The sequence below is a fragment of the Pinus tabuliformis genome, chromosome 8 (genome assembly GCF_031772625.1).
Source record: "Pinus tabuliformis cultivar Carrire ecotype Pingquan chromosome 8, CPIR1, whole genome shotgun sequence".
Lineage (NCBI taxonomy): Eukaryota > Viridiplantae > Streptophyta > Pinopsida > Pinales > Pinaceae > Pinus > Pinus tabuliformis.
The window spans coordinates 1461870972-1461886714 of record NC_142294.1 but is presented as its reverse complement, the minus strand read 5'-3'; the positions used below and the strand labels follow the sequence as shown (position 1 = coordinate 1461886714).

The window sequence follows — 15743 nt, the reverse complement described above, 5'->3', positions numbered from 1 at the left end:
GAAAGCGACGGTGTTCTTCGTTAAGGGGAGGGTTATATTGGATATGATGAATGTGTGCTGGGTTGGTTTGTATAGGTGGGAGAGCATTTGAGGTGGGAAGGGATGTAGAGGAAGTAGTAGGGTTGTTGTGCTGTTCATAAAGTAGTCGACGTCGTGCATTTATTCGATCCTTTTGTTGTGCATAAAGAATACGCCGCCGCTTGTTTTTGGCCGCAAGTTGATTGTTTGGTGGCATATCTAAACAAGTACAAGTAATAGTTGTTAGTTTTCGTAAACAGGTAGTGCATGTTTGGTATCTCATTTTATTGGGTGCACATCCATTGTGAAATTGGAACATTATATTTTGAACATATATTTAAATTTTTTTTAGTTCAACATCGGTGAAGATAGGTACATTAGGTAGAAGGGAAAACATGCAATTAGGAATGCTATGAAATCATATTTCATTTCAGTATCTTTCATTGAGAGGAGAGAAACAAGATTCAAAATATTTCGTTCCCTTTTCTTAAAAAAAAAAATTTGTTTGACATGTTTGAGTGATAAAATGAATAGCTTAGCAAGCAAGGGATCAATGTGTACCATGTACAGAACGAATGAGACACATATGTAGTGACTCTTTACAAATGTTGATATTTATATTACGTAAAATGTAAATGGCAAACATACATATGTTGGAATGACTGGAAGAGAGTATTTGCAATGAAAACTACAGGTTTCATCATAATAACATGGCTGTGTAATTTACAAAGATGAGACAATTAGTTGTGTGGAAATGTTTTTTTATGTAAAAACAGGCGTGGTAGATGAAGCCTTAAGAAAAAGTTCACAGGCGGCGAACAATAGGTCGTTTTGGAGCGGACAGTGCTTGAATGTCAGTGAGCACTTCCTTGCATGCAGAGGCATATTGAATTTCCTCTGAATTGATCAGTATTGGTTGCAAGCGTTGAACACCGTTGAAGTTATCTGTTTTAATGGAAAGTGTTAGCTGGAAGCGATGCCCTGAAATCCGGCCACAAATTTCCTGTAGATCAGTTGGTTCGATAGAAAGTAGGAATAGGTCTTTAGCCGTGATGCCCATGAGCTCGTTCCCTGCATCATTGAAAACTGTGACGTTCTGTAGATTCCCGGTGTGGTCATGTAGCTCAATTTTGAGTTTGTAACGGTAGTCACATTCTGGGAAGTCACCGTTACATTTTGTACAATGCCAAAGATTGTTAGAATGCTCCACAACCTTCTTCATGCATTGTTTTCCATTGAAATCCAGTGGACATCCTAGAAAGTAGAAGTCATCCATATGAAGAGCAGTAATTGTTGCTCGAACTGAAACCCAGATTGCTTTATCAGAGGGCTGCATGCCAGCAATTTCATGAAACGTCTTTCGTGGCAGGGCACGTTTCGAAGCAACACCATAGTTTCTACTCAAAGATGGAGAAGAAGAGCTATAGCCGGTTTCACGGAACCATGCATGTAGTTGATGAGTTTCTTCAACCTGTGGATTTATTGTGAGAGTGCTCGTTGGTATCGTCCCTATTGTGGTGCCATTAAATTCAGACTCGTGGCCTCCTTTGATTGCAAGAATTGGTGGGTTGTCGAAAGAGTAGAATTCAGAAAGATGCTGTCCGATATAGTCACAGTGGTCTCCCCATAATGTTACATCAATGCTAAAACCCGACCTGTCCTTTAGTATGAGTGTTTTCCTTAATGTCTCACTTCCATCTTTTCGTAGAATTGTTGATGCAGGTGACGTGGAAGTAACAACACCAATGACATCTACATTTGTATTTGGAGTTGCATTTTTTATTTCAGCAATATTCTTGAAGTGAAAGCTCTGGTAGGGAAACGTTGGATCATCTGTAGGACATGGATTGATAGTGGAAGCAACAGACAAGTAAATCTCCCATTTTTTCTTGAGGTGGTTGTAGTTTGGATTTTCTTCTCTCACTGTGCCATTTGATACAATGTATAGTTTCCCAACCTGAATTAGATTGTAAAGAGATTCATCCAGTTCAGCAAATGCAGAAAGGTGGATCTCTTCCTTATCACGGTTGATAAGGTCAAATCCGAAAACTTTTCCTGAGCCTCGCACATTGTTGTATTCCTTCAATGATGTCTTTGCAGATGCTCTACCTTGGATAGACCAATACTTTCGGTAAGGGTTGAGTGCCATGAATGGAATTTTTGGAGTTGTTGCCGTAAGTGGTGGAGTAACTAAAGAGGGCAACGTATCTTCAGCTGACGAAGAGCTAAATTGGGCTGAACCCGCCTGTGCATGTTGCAGCGTCGATGTGTCCTTCATCAACGCTGCTGAGCGCTTCACAACTTCAAGCTCAACGACTCGGATGGACCTTATGTAAACAAGTAAGAAATGAATTAATAAAGATTCCATTTTCCTTCTTTTGATGCAAAAAAAGGCTAGGCGGGAAAAAGTAAAAGAGGGTGATTTCGAATGGTGGGCCTTACGAGGAGTTTTGGAGCACTGTGCAAGCTGCTTTTTTGAGCAGAATTATTGATCCAATTTGGATGTCTCCAGAGAAAACTTGTGGGCCATATGCGGATGGTAGAAAAGTCTTATGTTGATGTGCTCCATCAGATAGAATAATGTGGAAGTGCGAGGATGTTGTTTTCAATGAGGTAACGGAACCTACATCGATTATCTGAAGTAGTGGTTGAATCTCGGTGCAACCATTCAGCAATAGAGGAATGGAATTCGGTGTCAAGGTTGTCTCCATAATAGAACAAGAGGTTTCTTTTTCCCGTGATAGGAGTACTGCAATTCATTAATTTCACCACAATACAGAATTCTAGTCAAAGAATATGTGACATGAATGCGGAATCTAATCTAAGAAGGCTAACTATTGATGGTGAAACAATAATAAGGGCACAACCTACACAGGGAGGAGAATAACCTCTCATATTAACCACCCAAGGTAATCCACGTTAACGAAATGCTTGTTATTTGATTCAGGGAAAAGCTACATTTTGTTGGAATTTAGAAGCACCTCAAGCGGCTCAAAAATGCTTATAGTCTTACAGTACCGGCAAAACATCAATGAAATAGGAAAATTTCTCAGCCAATCCTAATACTGATCCTACACATTAAGAGATGTTGTTCAATCAAGGCATTTGCCATGTATTTCACTCACTTAATTTACCCTTTCCAGACCCTTCTAAAAGGCTGACTGTACTTTTAATGCTACTACTGCAATCGACTTAACTATCTCCTATTATAGAACTTTTATAAAAAAGAAAACTTAGCCATCTGCATCAACTCTAGCCTTTCATAATGCATTTCCACAAGATTATTCACTTTATGCATGTGCAGCCACACAATCAGATGCTGACAATTGATCATCAATAGTTTTCCCCCAGGAAAATGTCAAATATTAGATAGCTCCATTGCATCTTAGAAAGCATTCACAGAGCCTTCAACACTGCTCCTTGAGTCCCCAAAAGTCACACAGGATATCATTGCAGCTGCAATGACATCTTCTAACTTGTAAGAGAGTAATAGGCAGATCCAAACTTCTAGGTATGTCCAGAAAAATTCAGAGCAACTGAGTCAAACAGGGTATGATTTCCAACATAAATAAACAAAATCCCAGATACTGTTGAGACATAGATAGGAGCCTACTCAGATTTTGTATCCTGATCACTGTGCATCTGCACATTAATAATTGCATGGGCAACATATATGCCAGGCAAGCTACATAACCTGTCAAAACCCACATAATGGTTTGAAGCGTCCTCATATGCGTATAATAATCTCTCTATGGATGATGTACACAGAAGATCTCCAAGTCACTTGAATGGCTTCATTAACCTAAGTTAGTATTTAGCACCCCACTCAAAGCACTGAACCCCTAGATACACTTGGCATCATGTGAACTGGTACCTACTATTTTATTAGACAGATCAGAGTTTACCCTCAGTAACTGTGACTGGAAGTTAATCATTTAGGGGCCTACATTGATTATATCATGAGTTTATCCCTTGGGATTTGAATATGGGATTCAACAAAGAATATAACTTGTATTAAGCATTCAACCTTTGGGGATAAAGCTACGCATTCATGCCTCAGGACATGGCTTTCCAACTGCACCCTTTCGTAGAAGAGGGAACATTTGTAAATAGAAATTGTTCATATTCATGAAACAATGCAGGCAAATGAACTAAAGAGTTTAACCCAAGCTTTAGAGGAAGTCTAATGATTTGTAAAGAGATTGTTCATATTCATAAAACACCGCAAACAAATGAGAGTTTAACTCCAGTTTTATCATTATGAGAAAACATAAATGAATTCATGAAGATCAACTGATTGTTATTCCAACCCCATGAGAAGGCCATGAAAATAACACAAATCATGCACAATGAACAGATACTATAGTGGAAGTTGGATGTTTGATATAAAATAACAAATTCACACAACTGTAAGTATCAGTATAGGAGAAGCAGACCACCTGTCAATGGAAGCCTCTTGGGGCATAAATATTAAAACAGAAATCTGTTCATGAGAAGTATCACATGAAGCCTTTGTGATACTGAAAAAATGTTGGTTAGGAGGCGGCAGCTCCCTGTCCTGGGGATTTTGTGCTATGTTTTTAGTCCATTTGTGTGCCTCTTTCTATAATCCAATCCAGAGTTTTCAATCAATAGCTTTGAAATTGTTATTTTTTTTCCAATCAAGGGCTTTCAAAATTAATCTCTCGTGGTGTGGAATGGTATCACTGGGCAGCTAGTTCAACACTGCTCCTTGAGTCCCCAAAAGTCACAGAGGATATCATTGCAGCTGCAATGACATCTTCTAACTTGTAAGAGAGTAATAGGCAGATCCAAACTTCTAGGTATGTCCAGAAAAATTCAGAGCAACTGAGTCAAACAGGGTATGATTTCCAACATAAATAAACAAAATCCCAGATACTGTTGAGACATAGATAGGAGCCTACTCAGATTTTGTATCCTGATCACTGTGCATCTGCACATTAATAATTTCATGGGCAACATATATGCCAGGCGAGCTACATAACCTGTCAAAACCCACAGAATGGTTTGAAGCGTCCTCATATGCGTATAATAATCTCTCTATGGATGATGTACACAGAAGATCTCCAAGTCACTTGAATGGCTTCATTAACCTAAGTTAGTAGTTAGCACCCCACTCAAAGCACTGAAACCCTAGATACACTTGGCATCATGTGAACTGGTACCTGCTATTTTATTAGACAGATCAGAGTTTACCCTCAGTAACTGTGACTGGAAGTTAATCATTTAGGGTGCTACATTGATTATATCCTGAGTTTATCCCTTGGGATTTGAATATGGGATTCAACAAAGAATATAACTTGTATTAAGCATTCAAACTTTGGGGATAAAGCTACGCATTCATGCCTCAGGACATGGCTTTCCAACTGCACCCTTTCGTAGAAGAGGGAACATTTGTAAATAGAAATTGTTCATATTCATGAAACAACGCAGGCAAATGAACTAAAGAGTTTAACCCAAGCTTTAGAGGAAGTCTAATGATTTGTAAAGAGATTGTTCATATTCATAAAACACATCAACTGATTGTTATTCCAACCCCATGAGAAGGCCATGAAAATAACACAAATCATGCACAGTGAACAGATACTATAGTGGAAGTTGGATGTTTGATATAAAATAACAAATTCACACAACTGTAAGTATCAGTATAGGAGAAGCAGACCACCTGTCAATGGAAGCCTATTGGGGCATAAATATTAAAACAGAAATCTGTTCATGAGAAGTATCACATGAAGCCTTTGTGATACTGAAAAAATGTTGGTTAGGAGGCGGCAGCTCCCTGTCCTGGGGATTTTGTGCTATGTTTTTAGTCCATTTGTGTGCCTCTTTCTATAATCCAATCCAAAGTTTTCAATCAATAGCTTTGAAATTATTATTTTTTTTCCAATCAAGGGCTTTCAAAATTAATCTCTCGTGGTGTGGAATGGTATCACTAGGCAGCAAGTTCTACAGCCTAGCATAATGCAAAAATCTGTGAGAAGTTGACCACATATTTCCTGAATTCACTAAACCCAACAATCTCGAGGAAGTGAACGCACTATTACTGTAATCGGCAAAAAACACAATAACTTGTAGGACGTGACCCCAAAAAGAAACTCAGTCCCCTGTAAACACAGACTCTGACCTTGAAACTACATCAATCCACTCAAAAACGCCGAAACCGGTCCTAATATCAGCGAAAAATCAGCTGAAACTAAATTCTTGGAGAAGAGGAGGCACTCTCACTAAAAATTTGTTTAAACACAACAATACTCAGAAAGTGCCAACATTAGCAAAATTCACCTTAAAAACTGACTAAAGAACGAGCGTACACTCATTTACTCGGAATTTGCTGACTTACTACTAAAAGAATTACCCTGGCGTTACAAGTTATGAAAGACAGCGGGACAGACAAGAAGAAACACGTCCATGAAGAACTGAGAATTTGTGAAGACATAATAAGCACCTTCATATCAAGAATAGGTTTGAAAACTTGCCTGGAGCGATCACCTCTGTCACGGCTAAACTTGTAGCTAATCCTTGCGCTTGCAAAATCTGAGGACTGTCTTCAGGGCGTGAGGCTGTCGAACAAAGTGGAAAACAAACCGTGAACAGGTTCAAGGTGGAAGATAAGTGCAGGAAGTTAACACGACCCGCCATTCCCTCGCAGAACCACTCCCTCGCAGAACTGTCCCGCCCTATTCTGACGCTAGCTGCACGAGACTGAAAAACCCCTGGTTATGCCATTCAGAATCCGATGCCACGTGTCAGCAGGAGAGCCAAAGGAACGACGAAAGTCTGTTCCAAAGGAAGGCCTATCGGCCTAAAAATAATCACATTAACTACTATTTATTGATTAACCAACAAAAAGCTCTAATGGTTATGAGACTTGTCATTCTTTTCTTGTTCATGTAGAAATAGTTCCCTATTCCATCTCATTCATTTCCATTGAGGATGAATTCTTTCTACTAATCTCAATATCTAATTTTATTTGCAACTTCCATAATGTAATTGAAATTGATTTTTGAGGAGTATGACTTTTTGAAAAATAAGATTAGTAATTTTGATAAAATTTATTAAAAAGGATAATTTTTTTAGTAGTGGTAATATGGATACTCCCAAATTTTTATAGTATTGAATTTTACATAGTCCAATTTTTTTTGTATCTAATCGAATTCCAGTTGGAACTTGGTAACTATGTATCTAATCGAATTCCAGTTGGAACTTGGTAACTATGCATTACAGTATTCAAAATGATAATATAAACAATGTTTTCTTCCAAAATTAAACTATGTTCTCCTTTTCGTATAAAAAAAAACTATTTTCTCCTTTAAACAAATATTGAATATAAAAGAAAAAATTATTTTTATGTATTTTAACTTATAATGAGATTTGCAATCAATCTAGCTTACAACATTTTCTTGAATATGGGAAATGTGATCCTAGATCTTCCCAAAAAAATCTTTGTGATAACATATTGTCTCAAAATCTGAAAGATATATGGATTGCAATAGTAAAAACAACATAAAAACGATGGACAATGATGGAAGGAATCACCGTTGAGAAATCGGGATGGAAAATTTACTCTTAATGCCTATTTCCCGGGCGATCGCATCTCTTATGTTAAGAAACAAGACAAAAAAACTTCCACCTGTCAAAAATAGATTGACTCGAAAAATAAAGATCAATGGGCTTGATTTGAATTAAATCATTACACCTTCCTTTCAATGGGGTGGTTCATCATTTAAACATATGTTTATATGCTGAAGTGTCCAAAGGTTTTGGTGTAATATTCCCTTTTCTCGATATGGTCAAAGTGGACAAAATCCACCCATTGTATTTACCATGGTATTTGCCCATAGTATTTGCTTTCATTTTGCGAGGGAAAACAATAAAGTAAGTTTTCTAGAGAGTCCATGAAGCATATAATAGCGGATAGGAGCTAGAAAGTGGGATTATTTGGAATTGTTTGTCTTATTGTGTTTGTTGAGAACTTGGCGTGCATAGTTCTACTTTGATCCTGGCATGGAGACCCCACAATGAATTTGTTTGGTGGATCCAACCAAGATTCACAAAGGTGTTTCAATGTCTTAGATTAGTCTTTAATGAGTAATTATGCGTACCATTACAGGTAATTTGTATGAGAATGTATCTTTTTTTTCAACTATTAATATAAATAAGAGGTTGCATGTATGAGATCCCCTTTTGTTTAGTGTTTTGATTGCAAGAATTTTTAATTCAAACACTAAAGTGTGACAGATCTGTTAAAATTTTTAACGTTTGGGATCCTATAGTGGTATCAGAGTTGTGCATTCTATCAACCTTAGGGTTTTGTTGGTAGAACAAATTTTTATTTGCAGGATTGAAAACTCTTGTCATAGGTTTGGTGGATTTATTTTTAACCCTAGCCGACATTTTTCATCTTTGGTGGTACTCGATATCACCCTAGTTGGTCTCTTACTTTCCATAATTATTTTTGGAGGTGATTTAGCTAGGGTGAAAGATTTCAAGATTGGATATGTGCCTTGTTATAAAGAATCTAATCATTAGATAACTAAGATCTGATCCTCTTAGGGGAGATAGATCTCGTATCAAATTCAGAGGGCCACAGGCTATTATCAATTATTGTTAGGGGCCATGTTTTAAATCATTGCTATTCTATATAGTGATTATTTATTGCATTGTATAAGGTTTTAAGGTCACACACACATTTCTTGTAGCAAATTGTCACGACCATACATCAAACAAGGGTTTGAAGACTGTGAGGCCAAGCACATCTATCACATATGATCTGTAAACTGTTGTGGATATTCCACTAGACATTTCAACACAATGGATATGATAATATCATCAAAATCAGAGATTCTACATTATTATAGTTTTATTTAATTTCTAGATCTGCAAAATTAACTGTAATTAATGCATGCATGTAAAAGTAAATCAAACAAAAAAAAGAGAACGACAAAATAAGCTCACACACATAACACATAATATATTCTCTCTAGGAAAGTCTTTCAAGAGAAAACAAAGCTGGAAGATGAGGCTGCTTCGCTCTCTTTCTCTGTCTCGAAATATGGTTGTAGATACAAAGAAGTAATATTTGTGGCTCGTGGATTGCTACAGTGCATAAATCCTCTCTATGTGCTCTACCTCCTATCTCTTATGGCTATCTTTGCTCAACTATGGAACAAAATTCTCTCAGAAGAATGGAATGCCTCTTCCTCCCAATGGCTCGGTTATAACACAACCCGATAGCCTATTATTGGTTAAGTTTGACTACATCAACTCTTAACTAGAGTTACAAAATAGACTCTTCTAGAGTCTTTTACATAAAAAAACATGTGGCTAGCCAATTTTCCATGAATAATGGTGGTTGGCATGGCATCCTCCCAAACTATAGGTGTGAAAATAGGAAGGTCAACCTCTGAGTGGCATAAATTTTGCATACAGACTCTGATTGACGCAATTCTTACATCATTGGAAATCTTTGTGTGTGTAGAATAACATGAAAATTATTAGTGCTTTAGAGGCAAAGTTTAGACCCAAAAAATGTCATTTGATTCCTCTAAACGCTCCCAAAAGGATTTGAACCCCGTTTCGCCAAACTCGGTCCCGTAAGCTAATTCCTCCACTTTGTTTCCTCTCCAAATGCATCGATATGGATGACAAACAATATAATGATCCAATTCATATCACACCTCCCCATTTTGGGAGGCTTTTAGTCCCCAAAAGCTTTTACTGGATGAGGTGAGGAAATTTTTCCTCCACCTTCTCTCTAGTGTGCCATTTAGCTTTGCTTGAAGTTTTCCCTTCAACCCAATCTACCAAAAGTCTTTTTGCCCTTGTCTTGTAGTTCTGGACCTCTTCTGCAAAAATGTATCTTCTGTGAACTATGCCTGAGCGCATGGTGCCAAATATTCCACAATAGGTAGGGTCTATTCCTCTTCGTGATCTAGCATGGAAGGCTCATAGAGTTTCAAATTCTCTACATTTACACCTTAGTAAATGTGCATATATGGTGTGAACTGAGTCGATAGGCATTATTACCCACATTTTTTAGTATCTCAAAAGGACCATATCTTAGAGCCTTGATTTTCTTCCTAGACCCCTACAACCTCTCCTTGTTTAACTGTAGTCATACTTTGTCTCCCACCCTGAATAATTTCTCTATTCTATGCTTATCATGCCTGTAATGTCTTCCTTCACTCCTCCTTACTACCCATATGAAATATCCAAAGGTGAAGGCGGAAAATATCCAGAACAAGTTTCAAATGGGGACTTTCCTGTAGAAGTGTGGACCGCTCTATTATAAGAATGTTGCATATATACCAGATTTTCATCCCTGGTCTTCGGATGCTTCTGGTCATAACCCCTTAGAAGTTGTACCAATGTCCTATTGACTACTTCTGTCTGTGGATGGAATGCTCTAGATCTCTTCAAATTCGTGTCCATCTTGTCCCACAATGTAGTCTAGAATGCACTAAGAAATCTTGTATCCCTGTCTAAAATGATGCTCCTTGGTATCTCAAAGTGTACCCAGACTTTTCCAAAGAACAAGTTTGTTGCTTCTTGTCTGCAGATGGTATTTTTACATGGCATCAAAACACACATCTTGCTGAACTTGTCAACTACCATGAATAGGTAGTCATGTCCCTTCCTGGTTGTCGTAAACCTCCCACAAAGTCGAAGGAAATGATTTGCCAAGGACGAGTAGGTACATGTAAGGGATGAAACAGACCCTGTTTCCTATTGCTAGGCTTGTTGGTACAACAAAGCATGCATCCTCTTATGAACCTAGCTACTTGTTCTTGCATCTTGGACCAATACAAATACCTCTACAAGTTAGCCATGGTCTTCCCTACACCAAAGTCCCTTGCAACCTTGGAGGTGTGAGCCTTTATAATCAACTACAAATTCTCACCTTTAGGAACACATAGCTTATCCAGCCTATAGACTATCCCATCCTGGAGATGTTAGTCAATGGTGTTTTTACCATCATGCACATAAATCTGACTCTGCAACTACTGATACACCTCCTTGAAGTACTCGTATTTTGAATATGCCTCTCTGTATGCATCATGGGTGAATGAATCCATGTGCATAAGAGTCCCCAAATCTGTAATATTTGATGTGGGCAATCTTAAAAGCACATCGACGAACTTGTTTGCATTGCCCTTCTTATACTTGATCACCAAATGGAACTGTTGTAAAAACCCCATCCACCTGTAATGCATCATCTGTTGTAGCTTATTCTGGGCTTGTGGGTACTATAACAACTCGCGATCCATGTGGATTATTGTCTCCTTTCCCATCAGATAATGCTTCCAATTCTTTAGATATTGCACCATGGAATAGAGCTCCTTATCATAGGTAGGGTAGTTAAGAACTGCCCCATCAAATACTTTAGAATGGTAGCAAATGGGCCTTCCTCCTTGCATCAAGGCAACTCCCATAGCATACCCACTTGCATATGTCTACACTTCAAAGGGTTGTTCCAAGTTTGTTAATGCCAAGACTGTTGCTTCACTGATCTTCTTCTTTGACACATCAAAAGCCATATGCTACACTTTTCACCACTGGAAACTCTTGCCACTTGTTGTTATGGTGTGGAGCTGTGCTACTATCATTGAAAATGAGGCTATGAATTTCCTTAGGTACTGTGTTGCTTCAATGAAACTCCTAACCTCAGTAACATTAGTAGGCACTGACCATTTTATGATGGCCTCCATATTGGAAGGATATATCTTCAATTCTCCTCCACCAATCACATATCCCAAATACACCAAGGACTGTTGCACAAACTCGCACTTCTTGAGATTTTCTATCAACTGGTGCTTCTTCATTGTTTCCATCACCTGCGTCAAATGTGAAATATTCTCATCCCAAGTAGCACTATATACCAATATATCATCCAAATAGATAATAAAAAACTGAATCTATAAAAGGGCACAGTACATCATTCATTAATATCATGAATGTAGTTGGTACATTACATAGGCCAAATGACATAAATAACCACTCATGCAAACCTTGCTTGGTTTTGAAGGCAGTCTTCCATGTATCTTCTTCTTTGACTCGAACTTGGTGATATCCAAACTTCATGTCCAACTTGGTGAAATACTTTTCTTGCTGCAGCTGATCTAGCAGATCATCTATCCTAGGCAAGGGGTATTTATTCTTGAGTGTGACTTTATTCAACACCCTGTAATCTATACACATCCACCAAGTCCCATCCTCCTTTGGAACAATAATGATGGGTGACCCACATAGTGATTTACTTGGTTGAATGACACCCTATTCCAACAGTTGTTACAATTGTTTCTTCACCTTCTTGCTTCTATAACAGACTGCTTGTACAACCCAATATTTGGCAATGGGGAGTCTAGCAATAGCTGGATCTCGTACTCCACTTCTCTCTTAGGGGGTATCCCTTTAGGCTCTCGGAAAACATCATTGTATGCATGTAACAACTCCTCCAATTTTTGTTTTTGTTTCTTAGCACACCCCTCTAGGGATGCCTTGCCTCTTATTGACTCCTATATACATTGATTTTCTCTTAAAAACAATAAAACATACTTTTTGATGGAACTGAGCAATTTCTTAGCTTGGTTGGCACTTACAAGTGATATTTTTGACTTGCCTTTATGTGCATTGATGATGAATGATTTTCCATCCTTGATGGCCGATACTGGTTATATCTCCTCATGAATATTACATCACACATGTACATGTAGGGACTCCCAAACACGACTCCACATACATCAAGGGGAGCCACATCTAGATCTACTTCAACAATAAAATCAACACTGATAGCAAATCTAATTTTACATTATTTTTTTACCTTCAACTCTGCATCCTTATGTACCCATCCCTGTGGTTATGGGTTTGGATGATCAACAACTTCCATCCCTAACTTCTTGACTAGATCTACCGCAATGAGATTTGATCAATATTCTTCTTCTTCACCTCTATCTTTAAATGGAAGATTTTGGTCATTTCTTTCTCTTCTTATTGCTGAAGCCTACTCGGATTCACCTCCTTCTGCACTGATGTAGAGACGATCTTCTCATCCATGTCTAAGCTGATTTCAACTTGGTTGCTCGAATTAGTGGCCATCAGATTCTTCTTTTTATTATATTTCTTCTTTTTCTTTAGGTTTAGCTTTGGATGCAACTTCCAACACTTCTCCTCTATATGGCCATCAATGTTGTAGTGGTTATAATGTTTGCTAGGACCTTTTCACTAGTGTGTTGTGGATCCCGTCTTTTAACTTTTCCACCCTTTTCTTCTTCCCATTCTTAGAAGCATCTTGTTGATCCTTTTGCTTTGATCCACTTGATTGCGCTCTTTTCAGGCCTATGTTGTCTAGGTACTGTGCTTGTACACAAGCCGCATCCACCATTTTTGGCTTGAAAAACATCACTTGCTCATGCAAATAGTGGTGCATACCCCCCAAATACTTGAGGAGTACATCTGGGTTATTTGGAGAGATACCCAACATTATAGCCATCTTTCTTAATTTTGTGGTGTACTCTTTCACGCTTTGGCCTAGCTTTTGCCTGAGGTAATGCCACTAGATCCACTGGTCCTCCACGTACCTTATGGGATCAAACTATGACTTAATGCAGGTTTTGAAATCCTCCCACTTAGTCACTAGAGGTTCTCCCTCCAACCTCAGGGTTTCCTTCTGGCTCTCCCACCAGGTCAGTGCATAACCCTCCAATTTTAGTTGCGTGAATGAGATCTTTTGTCCTTCCTCGATCTGATGGACACTAAAATAAACTTCCAGTTGCTGCAACCAATGGCTCAGCTTCAGAGAGTCAATATTGTTGTGGTATGGATTGACATCAACTTTTGCTTCCACTTTAAATAGGTATTGGTTCACGACACTCGAATTGGGTTGATATTTTCCAGGTTCTTTCCTCGTTTGGTTATCTATGTCTTCCCGGTCTCTTGACCCACTTTTTAATTTTTCCTCTACATTTGAACCCCCTTCTTCTCCAAATTTCCCCAGCTTATTTCTTGGGGTTTCCATGAGGAGGTTGACATTACGGTTTATATCTGTGACTTGTTCTTCAAGACGCGAAAACATCACCTCTGTAGGATCACGAGGTTCGTTTATAGATTCATCGCCCATGGTTAGGGTTTTATTATTTTTGGCCTCACCAATCTAGATCCCTTCAATCTCTTTAAATACCCAAAGAAACCTACTCTGATACCAAATGATCCATAAACCCATGGATATTCCAGTTGATAGTTCACCACAATAGATCCAATAATATTATATTAAAAATTTGGGATTCTACACTAATACAATTTTATTTAATTTCAAAATTTGTAGAATTAACTGTAAATCATGTATGCATGTAAATGTAAATCAAGAAGAAAATTAGAGAATGGAAAAATAATCTCACACACACATAATACAAAAAATATGCTATCTGCGAAACACTTTCGGGAGAAAACCCAACTGGAAGGTGACATCGCTTCACTCTCTTTCTGTGTCTAGAAATATGGTTGCAAATACAAGAAGTAATGTCTTCGGCCTGTTGGCTGCTACAGTGTGCAGATCCTCTCTATGTGCTCTACCTCCTATCCCTCATGTATACCTTTTCTCAACTATGGAACAAAATTCTCTCGAAAGAATGGAATGCCTCTTCCTCCTAGTAGCCTGGTTATAAGACAACTCGATAGCCTACTAGTGGTTGAGTTTGACTACATTAACTCTTAACTAGAGTTATAAAATAGACCCTTATAGAGTAGTTTACATCACAAACATGTGGGTAGCCCCTTTTCCATAAATAATGGGGGTTGACGCAACATCCTCCCCAACTATAGGTGTGAAAATAGGGAGGTCAACGTCTGAGTGGCATAACGTTTGCATACAGACTCCAATTGACGTGATTCTTGCATCGTTGGAAATCTCTATGTATGTAGAATAGCATGAAAATGTTATGTACTTTAGAGGAAAAGTTCACTCCTAAAAATATCATTTGATCCCTCAAAACACTCCCATAAGGTTTTGGACCCCATTTCTCCAAACTAGGTCCCACCGTAAAATCCCCTCAGCTGATTCCTACACTTTTTTTCACTCCAAATTCATCGAGATGGATGGAAAATAATATAATTATCCAATTCGAATCAACATGGAACACAACGGGGAATCATCATACATCCGAAGGTCGAGAATCCATAAACTACCACAACATATTGTTAAAGGAAGTTTATACGTTGGTTTGCAGCTGAGAGGTCATACACTAATTGCATATCACAACAGATAGAATAATTGTTATAAGAGTCACCCATTGTATCATGGAGGAAAGATAAAGAGCAGGAAATTCTCTCCAGGAATTGAGCAGGTTCTTTGAAGGAGCCATGCCACAAAAGGGCCAAGATCATTATCTTTATCAAGCCTTATTTTCTAGATTTTTCAATAGAGCCAAGGGACCATGTACATAATAACTACATCAACATCGTGTATCGCGAAAGGGCCATTGTATTGAAGGTTGATAGGAAATACTTATCAACATCAAGGATTATAAAGTTAGTCGAGAAGCCTCATATCTACCCGATCATGTGAAGATCTAAACCCAAATTCAAGGCAATGCACATGTTCAACCAATGGCTTGATAGGATCAAGGGGCCATTATGTATGTGAATTTCCCACAAAGAAGAAATGATTAATAATTGGCATAAATATCTAGGTCTACATGTGGCGGGATCAA

The 15743-nt window shown here is 38.2% G+C and overlaps 1 pseudogene; it reads right to left on the bottom strand.

Moving 5' to 3' along the window:
- Positions 1–823: 823 nt before the first annotated feature.
- Positions 824–2167, bottom strand: LOC149241310 (replication protein A 70 kDa DNA-binding subunit A pseudogene; annotated as a pseudogene).
- Positions 2168–15743: the final 13576 nt, after the last annotated feature.